Below are 18,377 nucleotides of genomic sequence, written 5' to 3' on the forward strand. Positions count from 1 at the left end.
ATTTATTGAAAAATGTCTGCACATAGGAAGGCCAGGCTGGCACTGGAATGGTAGGCAGCAATAGGACTAGCACTCTGGGAGATGATGTTCTGAAGTCTGGTGGCTTTGGTTTATTAGTGATAGCCACCAGGCAGGCTGTGGGTGGTGATAGTGGCTTGGAGGTACAGTACAGCTGCCCCAACTGCCTGGAGGTACACCAGTTAATGTAGTATATGACATTATTGTTTTGTGTATGTTTACCAATCCTTGCACCTCAGGATAAATCTCACTTAATCAAGGTATATGATACTCTTAGTGTACTGTTAGATTTGGTTTGCTAATATTTTGTTCAGAATTTTTGCATCCATATTCTTCAGGGATATTGGTCTGTAGTTTTCCTTCCTTGTAGTATCTTTACCTGACTTTGGATTCAGGGTAATGCTGGTCCTATAAAATGAATTTGGGAGTATTCCCATCACTTCAATTTTTTGAAAGAGTTTGAGAAGGATTGGCATTAATTCTTCTTTAAATGTTTGGTAGAATTCACCAGGGAAACCATCTAGTTCTGGGCTTTTCTGTGTTGTGAAGTTTTTGATTACTGACTCAATCTTTATTTGTTACTGGTCTGTTCAGATTTTCTATTTCTTCATGATTCAGTCTTGCTTAGTTGCATACTTCTATGAATGTATCCATTTCTTCTAAGTTAATCTGGTTGTTGGTGTATAACTACCAGTAGTAGAATGTCAATACTTAAATATTTTGCCCATTTTAAAATTGGGTTGAACATTTTCTAACTCCTTCTATTAGGTCAGTATTTTCCTGATACCAAAGCAGACAAAGACATCATGAGAAAAATAAAACTATCAATCAATATCTCTTATGAATATAGACACAATAATCCTCAATAAAATACTAGCAAATTGAATGCAGCAACATATAAAAATAATTACACAGCATGACTAAATAGGATTTATCCTGGGAATGCAAGATTGTTCAAACATCCAAAAATCTATTAATGTAACACACCATATAGATAGAATACAGGACACAAGCCACATGATCATCTCAATAGATGTAGAAATGGTATTTGATAAAATTCAATACATTTTTATAACACAACAACAACAATTACCAAAGAAAGAATAGAAGCAAATTTTCTTGACCTGATAAAGCGTATCTGTGAAAAACCATAATTAACAATACTCCGTGGTGAAGGACTAAAAGCTTTTCCTCTAAGATCAAGAACAAGACAAGGATGTCTGCTCTTGCCACTTATGTTCAACATTGTGCTAGAGCTTTTGATAGGCAATCAGGCAAGAACATGGATGGGGGAGGAGGGCATCTAGATTGGAAAGAGAGAAGTAAAACTACCTTTATTTGCAGATGACATTATCTTGTATATAAAATCCTAAGGAATCCACTAAAGAACTGTTAGAATGAATAAACAAGTTAAACAGGTTGCAAGTATAAGATCAAAATTTTAAAAGTTTACTGTATCCTTATATACTTGCAATGAAAAATTCAAAAATAAAACTAAGAAAACAATTCCACTTACAATAACATCAAAATGAATTTAAAAGTATAAAATATTGTTGGTGTGCCTGCACGGCTCAGTTAGTTAAACATCTGTCTTGGGTTCAGGTCATGGTCACAAGGTCCTGGGATCAAGCCCTGCATCAGGCTCCCTGTTCAGTGGGGAGTCTGCTTCTCCCTCTCCCTCTGCCATTCACTCTGCTTGTGCTCTCTTTCTCTAACTTGCTCTCTAAGTAAATAAAATCTTTTTTTAAAAAAACTATAAAATATCATTGTAATAATTAAAATTGGATTGTGTGTCTTTTATTATTGAGTCGTAAATGTTCTTTACATATTCTGAATAAAAGTTTTTTTTTTTATCAGATACATGATTTGCAAGTATTTTCTCTTAATCTATAGCTTGTCTTTTCATTTTCAGAATGGTGTCTTTGTAGTGCAAACATTTTTTGTGTTGATGGAGTCAAATTATAATTTAAAAAATGGATATTTCTGTTGGTATCATATCTAAGTAATCTTTGCCTAACCCAAAGACATGAACATTTTCTCTTATGCTTTTTTCTAAAAGTTTTATAGTTTTAGCTCTAACATTTAGGTCAATGATTTATTTTCTATTAATTTTTGTTTATGGTTTGGGATAAGGATCTAAAGTCATCTTTTTACATATGGTTATCCAATTGTCACAGAATTATATGTTTAAAAAAATCTATTCACTACTGTGACACATTATGCAAAAATCAACATAAATGTAAGGGTTTGTTTTTGTATGCTTAATTCTGTTTGTGTCTACACTTATGTTTGCACTATACTGTCTTGACTACCATAGCTTTATAGTAAGTTTTAAAATTGGGACTTTAAACCCCTTCAATTTTATTCTTCTCCTTCAAGATCCTTCTGATTATTCTGAGTAATTTACATTTTCAGATAAATTTTAGGAACATCTTGACAATTCCCCCAAAAATGCCAGTTAAAATTTTGACAGAAATTACAATGAATCTATAAATTAATTTGGGATAATTACAATCATTTTTGATCTTTCAGTCCATGAATAGAACAAAATTATTTATTTATTTGAAATTTTTTTAGTTTCTCTGAGCAACATTTTGTAGTTCTCTGTGCACAATCTTGTACTTATTTTGTAAAATTTATTTCTAAGTTTGTAATGCTTTTTGATGTTATTGTGCATGGAATTGTTTTCTTAATTTTATTCTTGGGTCATTCATTGTGAATATACACAAATACAATTAATTTTTGTATATTTAACTTGTTATTAGTTGCTGAACTTGTTGATTAGTTCTACTCTTTTGATTTTCTACATATAGGATTATGTTGTCTGTGAATTAAAACTATTTTAATTCTATTTTCCAATTTGGATACTTATTATTATTATTTTTTAATCTAATTGCACTAACTAAAACCTCCAGTATAAGGCTGAATAGATGTGATGAAAGCAGACATCCTTGTTTTTGCCCCACTATTAGGGGGAAAGAATGTAGTCTCTTATCATTAAATATGGTATTGGATGTAGATTTTTCATAGATGTCCTTCAGGTTGAAGAAATTTCTTTCTATTCTGAGTTTGCTGAGAGTTTTATCATTCATGCGTGCTGGATTTTGTGAAATGTTTTTCTGCATCTGTTGAAATGGCCAAACAGTTTTGGTCTCTCATTCTATTAACATGGTGTATTACGTTAATTGTGGGATTTTGGGGGGTGTTAAACCAACCTTGTAATATTGGATAAATCCTGTTTGGTCCTGCTATATAATTTTTTACATGTTGCTGCATTCAGTTTGCTAATAATTTCCTGAGAATTTTTTGCACGAACATTCATAAGGGATATTGGCTTTAGTATCAGGGTAATCTTAGTGTGACAGAATGAATTGGAAAGTTTTTTCTCCTCCTTTATTTTCTGTGTAAGAGATTCTGAAGGATTAGTATTAATTCTTCTTTAAATGTTTGGTAGAATTCACCACTGAAGCCACCTGGGTTGGTACTTTCACTTGTTGGAAAACTTTCAATTACTACTTCAATGTCTTTACTTCTCTTTAAATCTGGTCAATTTTTTTTTAACTTCTTGAGTCATTTTGTTAAATTTTTGCCTTTGTAGGAACCTCTCCATTTCATCTAAGCTGTCTAATTTGCTGACATACAAGTGTTCATAGTATTACCTTATTTAACTTTTAAACATTTAGCAGTAAAAGTATTTCCTGGGCATGGACATCTTTGCCTTCTGTTGCAAATAATGTCAATCCCTTTCAGCAGGAGAGCTGCCAGTCTTGTGGCCTGTCCCACTGAGATAGAACCCCTGTGCTACAGGATTGGAGTTGGGGAAAATGGGAACTGCTGAAAACTAAAAGATTCCTCCCATTTCTATAAGCACATCCAATTTGTTGTATGCTTTGGTCAATCTTCAGAATCATTAAGCGTTGTTTATTACAATTTTGTTCAGTTTTATTACTCCTTTCTGGTCAAAGGATTTTCCAAGTTTGTTCTTCAGCTGTTTCAGAAGTCTTTCCTCCCACCTCCACCATTTGCATTTATTTCAGTTATTTATACAAATACAAAGTTATTCCTGCTATCTTATTTTAGTTTTATATTTACCATACTTCATGGTCTCATTCCCTGCAGGTTGCTTTTTAGCGAATTGATTACGTTTTCTTTAATCCTTTTCCTTCTTAATGATGTAAGAATTTAGAGAATATTTTTTGTCTCCTGGCAGTTATCTTTAACTTCTAAATAAATACTTGAAAACACATTTTTCTATCCACACTTAAAGTTAATAGGTGTCTATATGCCCTTTCCAAATAAAACATGACCGTAGCATGTTTATATTTTTCTAGTCTCTCCACCATCTCCCTGCCGCCCCCACTGCAGTAACTTTCCTTGTTAAGACCATTTGGCATTTTATCTTTAATCTTAATTTTTATTATTTTTGTTAAGTAATCAATGCCTTTTTTTAGGTGGCTGTGAATTTTCTTCATTTTTTTGCCACTGTTCTTTCTTCACTGTCACCCCACCCCCCAGCCATCACTCACATGGTCATTGTCTAGTCTAGACTTTGCCATCCATAATAAATGAATCAGTACCTAATTCTCTAATTTAAATATCCCAGTATCTGAACATAATTGCCTTTCCTTCTATGTCATTACAACGCAGTATAACTATCTTCTTATAAACACCCTTTGTCCCTCTCTCCCTTCATAATTACTCCTGGAAAAATAACCCCGTTAAGCCCTAGTTTTCTGCTTTCTCCATATTTGTACCCAAGAAGCTGAATAATACTGGAAAAATGACATTAAATTACTTCAAATTTGTGGCCTTAGATCTCACATGGGCACTCAACACATTAGACATGCCTACTATTCTCCCCCAATAAAGTTATCCTTCTACCCTCTCAAACAGCTATTTCACTTCTCTTCTACCCTTAAGCCTCCAATATCCTCTCACCTCATAATCTCAGCTAAGACCGCAACTCCAACTTCATAGAGAAAATCAACTTAATTAGAAGGAGAGTGACCTTGTCCTACCACATTTTGTCTGACATTCTGCCTGCATTTGTACCCCAATTTATAATGGGAGATTTGCGCCATGTCCTGTTTGAGGTCTGTGTTTCACCCTGGTTCCCTCTCTCAACTCAAGGATTCCCTACTCCCATTATCTCCTTTCTGTCCTGTATCAATACTTTTTCCCTTTCAACTAGGTCATCTCAGACACACATACCTTAACATCTCCCATCTTAATTAAGATCCTTTTCATCTAATATCTCCTTCCAGATTTCCCATTTCCCTGTTCTCAGTCATGGCTAATTCATCAAAACATGTAAATATTAGCAAATCTTTCAAATTCCTTGCCTACAATTTTCACACCAGTCACTCCAGCCACATTCAGTCCACACTGACAGGGCTTTTCTTAAGGTTGCCTTTGACCTACATCTTGACAAAGCTGAAGGTCAGTTTTCTGTTCTCATCTGACTTCTCAGTGGCATCTGATCCAATGGACCCTTCCCATCTTTGAAACACTACTTCATCTGATTCTGAGATAACACATTCTTCTTCTTTTTTTTTTTTTTTCTCTCTGCCCCACTGCCCATACTTCCTCAGACTCTTTAGTTGGCTGCTGCTTCTGTGCTAGATCTTGAAATGCTATGATGCCCAAGTCTCTTTACTTGGCCCTTTTCTCTATCCAGACACTATGGGTGGTCTCCTATAGTCTCAGGTGTCTATATATATATATATATATGACTCAAAGTTTAAGTAGCAGACCAGATCTTTCCTCTGAGTTTTAGACTCATGTATTCAACCATCTACACAATGTTTTCACTTGTTTGCCTATCAAACATCTCCTACTTCATGTATTCAAAGAGATGGTTATAATATTCTCCCCCATACTAGCCTCAACCATTCCCTCTAGGTTATCCCTGTAGTACAACATGTCACCACCCTCCATCCTTAGTCCAATTTACCTTCCTCTCCCTAAACAACTTTGGTAATTTTAATAACCTCCTTAATTATCTTACTATCTCACTCTTGTCTCCATAACAGTCAGAATAAAATAAAGACTGAAATGTTTTAGGTCTAGAGAAAGGTAACTTCCACATATCCATAATTCAACATAAGAAATAAAATACTACTGAGATAGTTGAAGCCTCCATGATATCCTTTCTTGCTCTCCTGTCTGGGAGTTATTGTCCCTTTTAATTTGGTAGCTATTATTCCCACACATGTATTTATATCTTTATGCTCTAATATATATATATATATATATATATATATATATATATTAGAGTGTGTGTGTATATATATGTGTGTGTATATATATACACACACACACACATATATATTCCTAAGTAATATGTACTTTTGTTTTTCATGCTTTATAACACTATAGAAACATTATGCACCTAGAAAATAAGAATATAGTTTGCTTCAGAAAATAGTTCTTTGACTTGAGAGGTTTCAAACTTGCCAAACTCAAGCCACTGTGTGAAATTTTTCATCCCTTGGCTTCATATGTTTTTCTTAGGGATGCCTGTGACATTTCCAAACGACTGCAATTCTCTTTTTTTCTGACCTCAAGATAATGGCATCCAAATTTGAGCAATTCACATATAGACTTTTGACTCTTATTTTATGAACTGACCCACCCCTTGGCTTATTCTGATTTTTCCTTTGTCCCCACTTTTAACTGACATTATTTGAAATCATGCATATACTTGTATAAGTGGCTACAAAACTTTTTCTAATAATTGGGCAAGGCCTAGGTAAGTAAATAAGTAAGTAAATTTGACACATCCTAGAAGAAAGAGAAGAATTTGATACAGACCCCTTGCATGGTTGTTGTAGAAAGCCCTCTTTTTTTTGCATTCAGGATTTTGTGCTATCACAACTGACCAGGTCACCTTGTACTATCACAGAGGCTAATCTGATGTTTTAATAACATTTTAGGATTAACTGCATTATTCAAAACTGCATTGTAAAGCACCACAAGCCATAAACCAGCTGCTTAAACACTTTATCATGCAATGTCAACACAATGACATTCCACTTCTCCATTGCCATTGAAGTAGGGAGGTGCAATAAGGATGTAGGAAGTTTCTCTCAGAATTCATATTTATAATATATTTATGGTCACCTCCATTAAACTTTATGTTTCTTTGAAATAATTCTAGTGTTCAGTTTCTAGGAGAGGTGCATACCAAGGAAGGCTGCTGTTTTGTCAGAAGGTGAGTCTGTGGGGCACCTGGGTGGCTCAGTGGGCTAAAGCCTCTGCCTTCGGCTCAGGTCATGATCCCACGGTCCTGGGATCGAGGCCCACATCGGGCTCTCTGCTCAGCAGGGAGCCTGCTTTCCTCTCTCTCTGCCTGCCTCTCTGCCTACTTGTGATCTCTGTCTGTCAAATAAATAAATAAGATCTTAAAAAAAATAAAAAGAAGAAGAACGTGAGTCTGTAGGATGATAAGGAACATGGAAGTTGTCTTCAGACATGAAAATGACTACCACAAGGGAAAATGACCAGACTTTTTCTGTGTGGCCCCAAGAGGCAGAAGCAAGCCGTAAGGCTGGGATCAGTAACGGGAAGAAACTTTCTCATGGTCAAAGCCCACCAAAGATGGAATGGCTTAAACTGTTTGTTGTTATTTTAGGTCTTGAGACAAATAAAATTGAGAATGTTAGTGTGATCAGCTGTGTCCTCTGGTTGGCAAAAACAAAGACTCCATCAGCTGTGAAATAAAAAGATACTACCAGTGCTAAAATGTTTACAGATATTCCTGTTCTACATCTATGAATTAAAGATGACAAATTCTGAATGCTTAAGAATTTCACAAAGATTAAAAAAAGGAATTTCATGAAGATATTATAACAGTGTGGACATTTGGGTGGAAGGGCATGTGACTTCTCAAAGAGTCTCATTATCCTCATTTATTCTGTTTGGATTTTTCTGAGGTGTCAGAGGAGGAATCCTGTATGCTAACGAAGGGGGCTATGAGCAAAGAAAGTTTGAGGACTCCTATTTGACTCTGCTACAGCTCACTTGGAGCTCAGCCTCCTACTTGGAGTGAACCAATGGAAGGGATGAAAAAGAATTCATCTATTCTGGCATCTGAAGTGCTAACCAAGGACAACACGCCCAAGAAGTGAAAGGAAGTGATTAGACACTGGGTGTCTGAGATACTGGGTAAGTCACCGCCAATATATTTCATTCTGATTTTCGTATTAATGGCTAAATGTGTATCTTGTCTTTCAGTAATCTGGAATTCTGGCAGTCTTATTTGAAAGGCAGTATTTCATAATAAGCATTAATACTTGTGAATTTGAATTTCATATTCTAACCTGCCTTTCACACTTTGCACATGCCCAGTGGTCATGGCCTCCAATGGCCAGAGGTGGTGGAAAAACACCAAAGCGGCTCACCTCAGTAGCACTGTGCATCTCTCTCGTCTACCCTAGATCAGCCTGGGGCACCTTCTCAGCCATTTTGATACTCACTGTCCAGGATATGCCATGGAGAAAACCTTGACCATTAGGGGGATAGAAGCTGGCTTTCTCTCCTTCTCCACTTGCCTTTCCCAGTGCTCTACTCCTGTTACTTAGGATAGTTTCCCAAAGTGTGCCACTGGCAGGCAAGCCCTGCTCCCAGGCTCTGCTTTTGGAAACAAACTAGGTGAAGATTAGCACCAATTTGTTTTATTTGGGGGCAAGTTCCTTTCGTTTGCTGGACTTCTGTTTCCTCTCCATTGAAATGAGAGAATTTGGTTTATTCATTCCTTCCAGCTGTAAGAGTCTATAAAATAGAGGAAAAGTGTCAAGAATTCCAGGAAATCCCATCTTCCTCAATAATTCTTTTATCAACATTCAAGTGATTTAACCACAGTTCAGATAAGGTTTCCATAGTTTTAAATACTTCCATTCTTTCTTGTGTGGGTGCCACAATGACTGTTTTATGGCTTTTTATCTCCCTAGCCCTCAGACCTTATCCTAAAATAGCAAGAAAAAAGTTTTTAAGGACCTTAGCAATGCTAATGGCTGTAGGTAGCTCCTACTACTTTCCTATCTTTCACAATTAGTGCTCTGCCAGAGAATCTCGGAATGGGTTGGGTCTCTGAAAGTGACCACACGTTGCTGAGCCCAAGAGTCATGAAGGGCAGGGACAGAGATGATACGCTGTCACCAAACACTGGCCTTGGATCACATGGACCAATGAAAGAATGAAGATGATCAAGCAGCTCTCTACTCAGAAATTTCACCCTGAAGGAAGATCTCGGAAAATGGGAATGAACACATTTTAGGAAATAGAAGATTCCCATTCAGAACAAATTTTAAGGCTGTTTAAGGTTGAGACAAAATACTTAGTACTAATAAAGCACTTTGTTGCTTATTGATTGGTTGTTCCTGCTTTGAATAGCACACAATAGCACACAGTGGACTGTGGTCAGAGGTCAGATTTTTTATGCTTGGAGGGGGGCATTGTCATGGTGTCAAGATGCTAGGCAGAACTTCCAGCTTCTAGGGAGTATGGGCCACAACTGATGACATGTGCACAAAGGCAACTTTGCAGGAGTTTGTAGGGGTGGGGTGGTAAAGATGCCAACCAGTGGAGGTTTCTTTGTCATAATTTCCAAATCTAGCCACTTTCCTCAGTCCAGGCCACCATCAACTCTCTGGCGAATGACCTTTTCATTGGTCTTCTTGTTCTCACTTTGACTTGTGCCCCTCCTCCTCCATCCTTTCCGTATGTAAGAGCAAGTGTGTTCTTTCAAGTGTAAGTCACTTGAAAGAAAAATGAAAAATAAATACAATGTAAGTCACATCATGTCTGCCCCCACCCAAAATCCTTCTAGGGATTCTCACTGCCTTAGAGCAAACTACAAGGTCCTACCTGATCTGCCCTGGATCTTCAAACCCACCCCCTCCTTTTCTCCCATGCTCCAACCATGCTGCCCTTCTCTCTCTTCCTGAAGCATTCAAAGTGTCTTCATTCTCTTGGGACTTTGTGCTGGTGACATGCTCTGGTTTGCCCCTGAGTTTCCCTGCAGCTGGCTCCTTCTCACTAGTCAGGTACCAATTCAAATGTCACCTCCTTGTGAAGCTGTTCCCTGACGCTTTGAAATCCTTGTATTACATTGCCTTGCTTAATCGACTTTACAGCATCGTTACTATCTGGAAATATCTTCATTATTTATTGACTTATCTGTTTTCTTTCCTCACCTAGTAGAATTGTGCTCTAGGACAGCAGGGGCCTCTGTATTTTGTTGGGCACTGAGTACCCAGCAGTATGGATTGTCCTTGGGATTTATTAGCTGCTCAATAAATCTGGGTTGAATGTGCTAACTCTCAAATGTCCTCAAGGGTCATCAGTAGTGTTCAGAGGGAACAAGAGTCTTCCCAAGAAAGAGTGCTCCCCATATCCAAAGGGGTGTGTCAGAAGGAACTCAAAAGATGAAAATCTGGGTGATGTTGGAGATGAGGAGGCATTCTTATTCTCAGTAATTCATTCTGAGGAAGGCTCTTGTGCCGTGAGAAGCCACAAACACAGGAGGCCAAGCTCCTTGTTTGTATCTGATAGCACTCCATATATAGCCTATCCTATCTGTATGGATATGTAGCAGAACTTCTGCCAGCAGACTGCTCTGAGGCTGACTACCTGGCAGACTGTGTGCTCTTAGGCACAACCTGAAGGTGCACAGGGTCCTCTACCACCAATTCCCAGATATTTCCTATGCAGCACCTGGAAGGTCAGGAAGAGAATGAGGGTCAACTGGACATGGAGTTGGTCCCCAGAGGTTGAGTGAGGAAAGGGACCATCTGGCTGTCCCCACCATCTCTTTTTGGGCTAGACAGAGCTGGCCTTGGGGTCGGCTGTGGACCAGAATTTGTTGCAGCAAGAACTTGGTAGCCCAGCTTTTAATTTGGATCCATGAGAGGGTTGAAGTGATTGATGTCGAGGAAGTGGAGCTTGAAGAGTGGGGCAGACACCCAGGTGTGCTGGTCCTTTCATCTTCACATCAAATGCTACCTGGTGAGTTACAGGGCACAGACTGGGGGAGGGGGGCTGAGGGTAGGCAGCTGCTGCTCAAAGCAGAGATGGGGCCCCATGGCTGAAGATAGATCCTGGCTTCCTGTCAGACAGCTGGCTGTAAATAACAGGCTGCAATTTCCTGGGAGGGGCAGACAGGTAAGAGTCTCTTGGTAGATGAAAGAGCTGGAGCTGGAGCTGATACACATAACAGAAATTTAATAAATAATTTATTATTCATTCATTCATTTGTTAATCTAACAAGGATCTATATAGCCTTACTCCTCAAAGGATGGGCCGTGGCCCACAGTGTCAGTATCATCTTGTGAGAAGATGAGAGTCAGGGGGAACTTGTCAGAAATTCAGATCTCAGGCTCACCTCGACCCTGATGAACTAGAGTCAGCATTTGGATAAAACTGTCGGGGAATTCTTAACCATAGATAAGTCAGAAGGCTTGAGCTACAGGATAACTGTAATGGGCCACTATGGGGTAGGGCCCTGCAGGGATGCTAAGATGGTGCATCTGGCAAGTATCATGTCCCCACTATGAGGTGCTTGGAGGGGGAGATCCTTCTGCAGGTGTTACTTCTGAGAAGACACATTCCACACCTGCTTTATGCCTTTCCAAAGTTCCTATAACATCTGTCCACTCTAACAGGATAAGAACCTAAGTGACGATAGCTCCCAGCAGTGACAATATAGCAAGGCGGGTGTGAGTGCCTTTCCTTAATGGGGTTTGAGATAAAGCCACTGCAGGCCCCAGTCCCTTCTCTCATATCCTCTCCCCACCCCACTGAAATTCCCAAGATCCACTACCAAAGAAAACCTGCTCTTCCTGAATGAGAGTCTATCAGGAATCACATACAGTCTGCGTGAATTTAAATCAATGAACATGGAGCCCTGGGTGTTATACGCAAACAATGAATCATGGAACACTACATCAAAAACTAATGATGTACTTTATGGTGACTAACATAACATAATAAAAAAATAAATAAATCAATGAGCATTTGCATTTCTACACTCTAGATGGCTGTCACAGCTACTAAGCTGAAGGTAACAAACACGTGGGGGGAGGGGCATTGGGAGCAGAGAGGTCACATTGTTCAGGTAAGTTCTGTCATCTTAGAATGCAGGTCAAAATGAGCCGCCCCCCCAAAAGAAGCCTGAAAAGCACTTTATAGTTGACAAAAGTACTTTTTCCCTCATGCACCTGTTTTGTACTGAAGAAACTGAAGTTCAAAGGGATTGTGACTTGCCCAAAATTGTATGACCAGGAAGTGGTAAAATTGAGACTCCAACCCGATTCTTTAACTAAAAAATTATATTCTGTATCTACTGTTAGGCTCCTTCTATAGGCAGGAGAATTCTTGGAGAATTCTTATCCAAGAAACCCCAAGTCCTTCATCTCTTTTCATTTCTTCTTAATTCACACAAAAAGAAATTTATCAAACACCTTCTTCATGTTGAGGAAAGAGGACAGCTACAAGAATAACATCCATCTATCTATCTATCATCATCCATCCATCCATCCATCCTTCCATCCATCCATCCGTGTACCCAATTGCTGTCTTCAGCCTCAAGAAACTTACAGACCAATAAAGGAGAAAAGACATACTGAGAAAACTGTATCACGTGCAGGCCCCTTTGGTAGAAGCTAAACTTATTTCAACACCCGATTTCTTGGCCCCATAAAGACTCATGTCTTCTCAGCGATGAAGGCCAGTTCTAGAGTTCACCCTCTCTTGAGGCTCTTTACCGCCAGTTCCTGAATTCAGTGTGCTAACAACATTTCATTCTGTGCCAGTGGACACGTGGAACTAAGCCACTGCACCACAATCCAGAAGAAACATTCACTTGGGCATTTTGTGAGTTTAGATAAGTGGAGAGTCACAGAGGAGCAGTGGCATTATCGGAGTGTGGCCGCCCCAGCCCGATCTCTCTGCCCCTCACCCCTTCGCCACTCCGGGAAACTCCAATGGTTCTCTTCCTCTTTTAGGGTGAGTTGTTCACCCAATTCCTAACCCCAAAGCTGTACAACCACATATACCATTGGTGCTCAGAGGAAGAAAGGACTTTCTCTTGGCCACCAGGACTTTAAAGGCAGTTGATATTTTATCTCTAAATAAACTCTTTTATTGACAGACAACATCCAGGCAGAGTGTACACATGAGAAGCATACCGTTTGATAAATGTGCACAAAGAAAACACACCTGCATAACCAGAGTCCAAACCAAGGAGCAAAACAAAAGCAACATCTCAGAGCCCCTAAGACAGTTGGCAATTTAAATAGCAAATTTTTCTTCGTGTTACAAATGCAAGGGAGGAACATGGAAAGTGCCATGAAGGGGAAGCAATGCCCTACCAGGAGAGGCTAGATACTTTGTTCTGGCAGGAAGGAGAAAAGGAGACTTCAGAACTGTACCCTGCAAGACAGGCAGTGTTCCGTTAAAAAGAGAAAGGAGCAGGTGTGCCTAGGGGCCAGGAACCCTTGAGCATAAGAAAGGGCCTGGAGGGCTTTAGCAATCAGCAAGGAACCCTGTCTGGTCTGTGTCTGGAGGTGGGGGAGGGTGGGGAGGTAGTGCTGGAGAACCTCAGGCTGGCACCGCTGGTGCACCCTGTGGAATGGCAGAGTAGGTGGCTGTTGTAGGATTTTAGATACATCTTTCAAAACTCTGTATTGCAACTGGGAAAAAAAAATCAGATTTGTTTAAGCAAAAAATAAATAAATAAAAAGCAACATATTGCCTCAGGCATTGCTTGATCTCCGGCTCAAATGATGGCTAAGAATAGGTTTTCTCCCTCCTGTTATTTTATCTTTATCCTTGAAATTGTCACCTTTTAGTTTAGGTTCCCCCAAAGTGGATCTCAAGGCAAGAATTTGACTATAATTTGGGACATGCAGGAAGTACCAGTGGGGGGGGGGGGGTGTTGCGGGGGAGGGAGACAGAGAAAGGAAGCAGCCAGGAAATCTCTATGCCCTGAGCTTGATCCCAGTGTGAAGCTCTGGGAAACCATGTAAGCATAGGCATCTGTGCTCCCTGCTCCAGGGATGATGCTCTGGTGGAGAGCTGTGTCAGGAGAAGTAATTCCCAGGCACTTCTAGCCGCTGTGCACTCAGAGAACACAGTCTTTGGGATTTTTGAGAAAACCCATAGGCAGAGATGCAGTTGGGAGCGGCTGGTACCCCTCAAGTGTAAGGCCCCATGGATCATGGCGGGGCTCTGACAGCCCCAGCCTTGTCTCCATTCTTAGCAGGCTCTGCCTTCCCACTCACAAGTGACAGCCATTTCTTGGGGCTGGAAATGGAGATATTTTTCTCCCCCAGTATGTGAGCAGAAGGCTTGATCTTGGCTTTCATTTCCTCTAACCTGGGCCACTTGAATCAATCCCTGAGGCTGGGGGAGGTGGTATCTTAGAAGAGAATCCCCATACCATTAGTCGATATGGAGGGAGGAGAAGCAAGTTCACACTCAAACGAGGAGTCTGGTGGGGTTGTGATGGAGGTGTCCTGCTGGCAACTAACTGGTGCGTGGTCTGGGAGCCTGAGAGCTGGATTGAAAACGTTTATTTGGGCGTCTGTCTTCATCTGGGTGCGTGGTCTGGGAGCCTGAGAGCTGGATTGAAAACGTTTATTTGGGCGTCTGTCTTCATCTGGGTCTCTTCAAAGACCCTGAGGGACCCTGGGTGCAGGTGGAGGAAAGGAGAACAATGTGAAGGGTGTTAGTGAGCATAGCCTCACTATGGGCACCTGGGACTCGAACCTGCTGGGTCTCTGAGAACCAGAGAAGAACATACTTCAGAAATCTCACTGGTGTGTGATGCCTCTGCTCACTAGCTCCCATCCTCATTGGCGGGGAGACTTTCTGAGGCATTTTACTCCTTAGTCCTTCCAGCCTGACTGGTCTGTGAACACAACATGTGCTCGTGGCCAGAGGATGACCTCAGGCCAAGAGACACAGGCAGCCATCAACAATGCGGACATCAGCCAGCAGCAGGAATCCTCCAGGGCCGGCTGGGGGGATGTGGCCGGGACATTATTAGCACGTGCTGCTGGGTCCTTTCTGTTCTGCTGCCCCGGCTTTTAGTACCCATCCATTTTCCAGTCTTTGAATTCCCCGCTCTGTTCCCAGGCAACCCCAGGGCCCCCATCTCCTGTAATCCCACCGTCTGTACCTCCACACTGGCTCTGGATGTGAGTGTTTTAGATGAAAAATGTAGTTTTTTGATAAACTTCCACCTTAAGAAGAACTAAGGAATAAAAATTAGCAGGGGGAGTGTCAAATGTTAATCAGAAATTGTCCCTGTGAATGGAAATGGCAGTTATGTGGGCAGAAAGAAAATTATGTGACCTTGGCCTGTATCTATTAGTTTAATTGAATCAGTGATTCTCAAGTGGCCTGGAGAGGGCTTTAGGATTTCTGAGGAGCTTCTTTCTAACCAGACAGACTTCCTCCGCTGAATCTAACAGGTTCCCCTTGCAGAGGTTTGGGGGTGGAGATAGGGCCTCCTCTCTGCCTTCCTGGTGAAGAATCCCTGTGGGAATCTGGGAAGTAACTGTTGGGCAAACATTGGAAGGCAGACGATGTGGAGGTAGAGGCAAGGCTGAGAACCGCTGGTTCAAAATATACCCCTGGATCCGCAGGTGCAGGAGAGTGGGAGGCGCTCCTGGAGAGAAGACATCGGTCTGAATTCAGAACTGACTAAACACTGAGTTTCTCTGTGCCTGTTTCACCGTCTGTAAAATGACAATGAAAATGCAAATTGCATGGGAGTGTTGTGGGAATTAACAGAGTTTCTGGCACAATGTTTTGATTGTAAACTTACTTACTACTTGTTTTGGAATCTACCTTCTGAATGGTCTTTAATTCAGAGCCACCCAGTGAGATTATGGAAAAGCAGTCTCCTGAGCCCCTCCCTTCTGCCCATATTACTGACCCTCCTGCTGAGCTCCAGGTCAGCATCTGCCCATGGAGCTTGAGCTCCTCCACTGTTGCCAAAGAGTCCTTAACGTGGTGAGATCAGGGTTGGTTTCCCTCATCTCTTGCAGAACCACCTCACTCTTTTATCTGGTAGGCTTAGGAGAGTAGGAGCACTCTGGAGGCTGGTTCCAATGTCCCAGAGGGCCACGAAAGAATATGGATAAGGTCTGCATGTGAGTCTTGGGACAAAAGGTGAATATTTAACAGGAAAGGCAGAAAACAGACGGTGATTACCTTCCCTGGCAGAGACAGGAGAAGTGAGAGCATGACACGATCACCTCCACAGAGACACGTTTCTGACCCCCACTTCTCTTCCCTAGGTGAAACTGAAGGCATCCCCCCCCCTCCATTTGAGCTGTACGGGATACACTTTCACCAAAGAACTGCCAGTCTCATCTATTACATGCATGTTTCTGCATGACTATTTCTTCCTTTCCTATGTGCCTTTAATTAGTATTTAAATCATTGTCCTCAAATCAGTCGGAAGAGCATATGACTCTTGACCTCAGGGACGTGAACTGGAACCCCATACTGGGTATAGAGATTATGTAAATAAATCTTTTTAAAAAATTCAACATAATATTTTTAAAATATTATAAACAAAGAAAGTAGCATACACACAGAGTAGCACATAGAAGAAAATTTCATTTGTATTCCTAAAAAGACGCTGGTTGTTGTAGATTCTCTAAGAAGCCTGAGTGAGTTGACAATTTCTCCTAAACCCAAATACAAACATAAATGCTGTCAGAGTGAAAAGCCACTTGCTGCCATTTGGAGGGGTGGAAGTGGGTGGAAATTCCTAGGAATTCCCTGGGTGACTCCTGCAGAGGCATTGCCTTAAGGAGACTGACCCCAAATATAGCAGGTGCAGCTGGCCCCAGGCTGGAAAAGTATTCCTCAGCTATTCTTCACCCTTAACCAGGAGGGGCTCTGCCCAGTGTCAGGCTTTCCTTTTTTGCCTCCTGGATTAGTGTGACATGCTCTGAGACTTTTTTTTCCCCTTAGAGTTCCATGTGGCAAAATGAAAAGTAAAATTGCTGATCCCTCTTCCTTCCCCTACTTGCTTTACCCAATGATATCCAAGGACACATTTTTGCTCTTTTTCTGTGCTTGTTCCATGCACGTACTAAATACACTAGGAGCCCAAGCAGAAAGCTCTTGCAGCAAGAGCCTGTCCAATTAAAGTCCCACTAGTGCGGGGCCTCTGGGAATACCTGATGCATAAGAGCTCTGCCAATAAGACAAAGATAATGCAAAGTCAGTCCATCTAGTGTATTTCACTGGTCACTTCTAATGCTGAAAGAATGGCACAACCCTATGCACAATCCCATCTGGAATAGGGTGATAAATAAATAAAGAAATAATTACACAATGTTAGTTACATGTTAATATATTAATGTTTGTATATGGAGTGTATTTTCAGAATAGTTTGCAAATATTCTACATTCAAGGGTTCTCTGTGTGTCGTGTACACTCATATTTGAATCTTTCTGTAATAGGATTTGCAGAAAAGTGGAAAAATGATTGGACCATTCAATAAAAGATATTTAAAAGAAATGATATACTTTTATACCATATGATACACAAATACATTAAAAGAATATTAAGTTAACAATGAAAGTATAAGGGTATTAGAATAAAACACAGGTTAGTTCATTTAAAAAAAAAAAGTTTGCATGTGGGCTTCCTAAGTAAGAAACAAACCCCCAAAAGCCATATAAGAGGAAAGTTAAGAAATTTTCTGTGATAAAAATGAAAAACTTGTGAACAATTAAAAATACCATAAGCAAAGTTAGATGGAAAGTTACAGGCTGAAGAAATATTGCAATATATTTAATACGAAGGGATTATTAGGTAGAATGGAGTGTGTGTGTGTGTGTGTGTGTGTGTGTGTGTGTGTGTGGTTATGTGTTACAAATCAATAAGAAAAACTGTTAGGATGGAAAAATAGACAAGAGATATGAATGGACACTAGATGCAGATAAACAAATGGTCAAATATATATGAAAATGCTCTAGACTACAGTCATAATTAAACAATAAAGATGAGGTACAATTTGACACACATAGAATTGGAAAAGTTTAAAAGATGGAACTATCAGTAGAGGTTCTTAGTTGCCAAGAGAATTCAAACCAGAGTTTAAGCAGGAAAGAAATTCCTGTGAGGGAATTTCTAGGAGAGCTAGAGATAAAATTGTAGGATGCAATGCTGGAACAACACGAGATCACACTATGGGGGCCATTCTGGCTAAGATATCCCTGCTGTCCACTTGATCCAGACTCTGCAACTTGCACCGGTGATGTTAGGCACTAGATGCCACCAACTCTGCCTCTGAAACTCCTGTAGATCTAGACACCTTCACAACCAACCTT

This window comes from Martes martes (genome assembly GCF_963455335.1).
Source record: "Martes martes genome assembly, chromosome: 1".
Classification (NCBI taxonomy): domain Eukaryota; kingdom Metazoa; phylum Chordata; class Mammalia; order Carnivora; family Mustelidae; genus Martes; species Martes martes.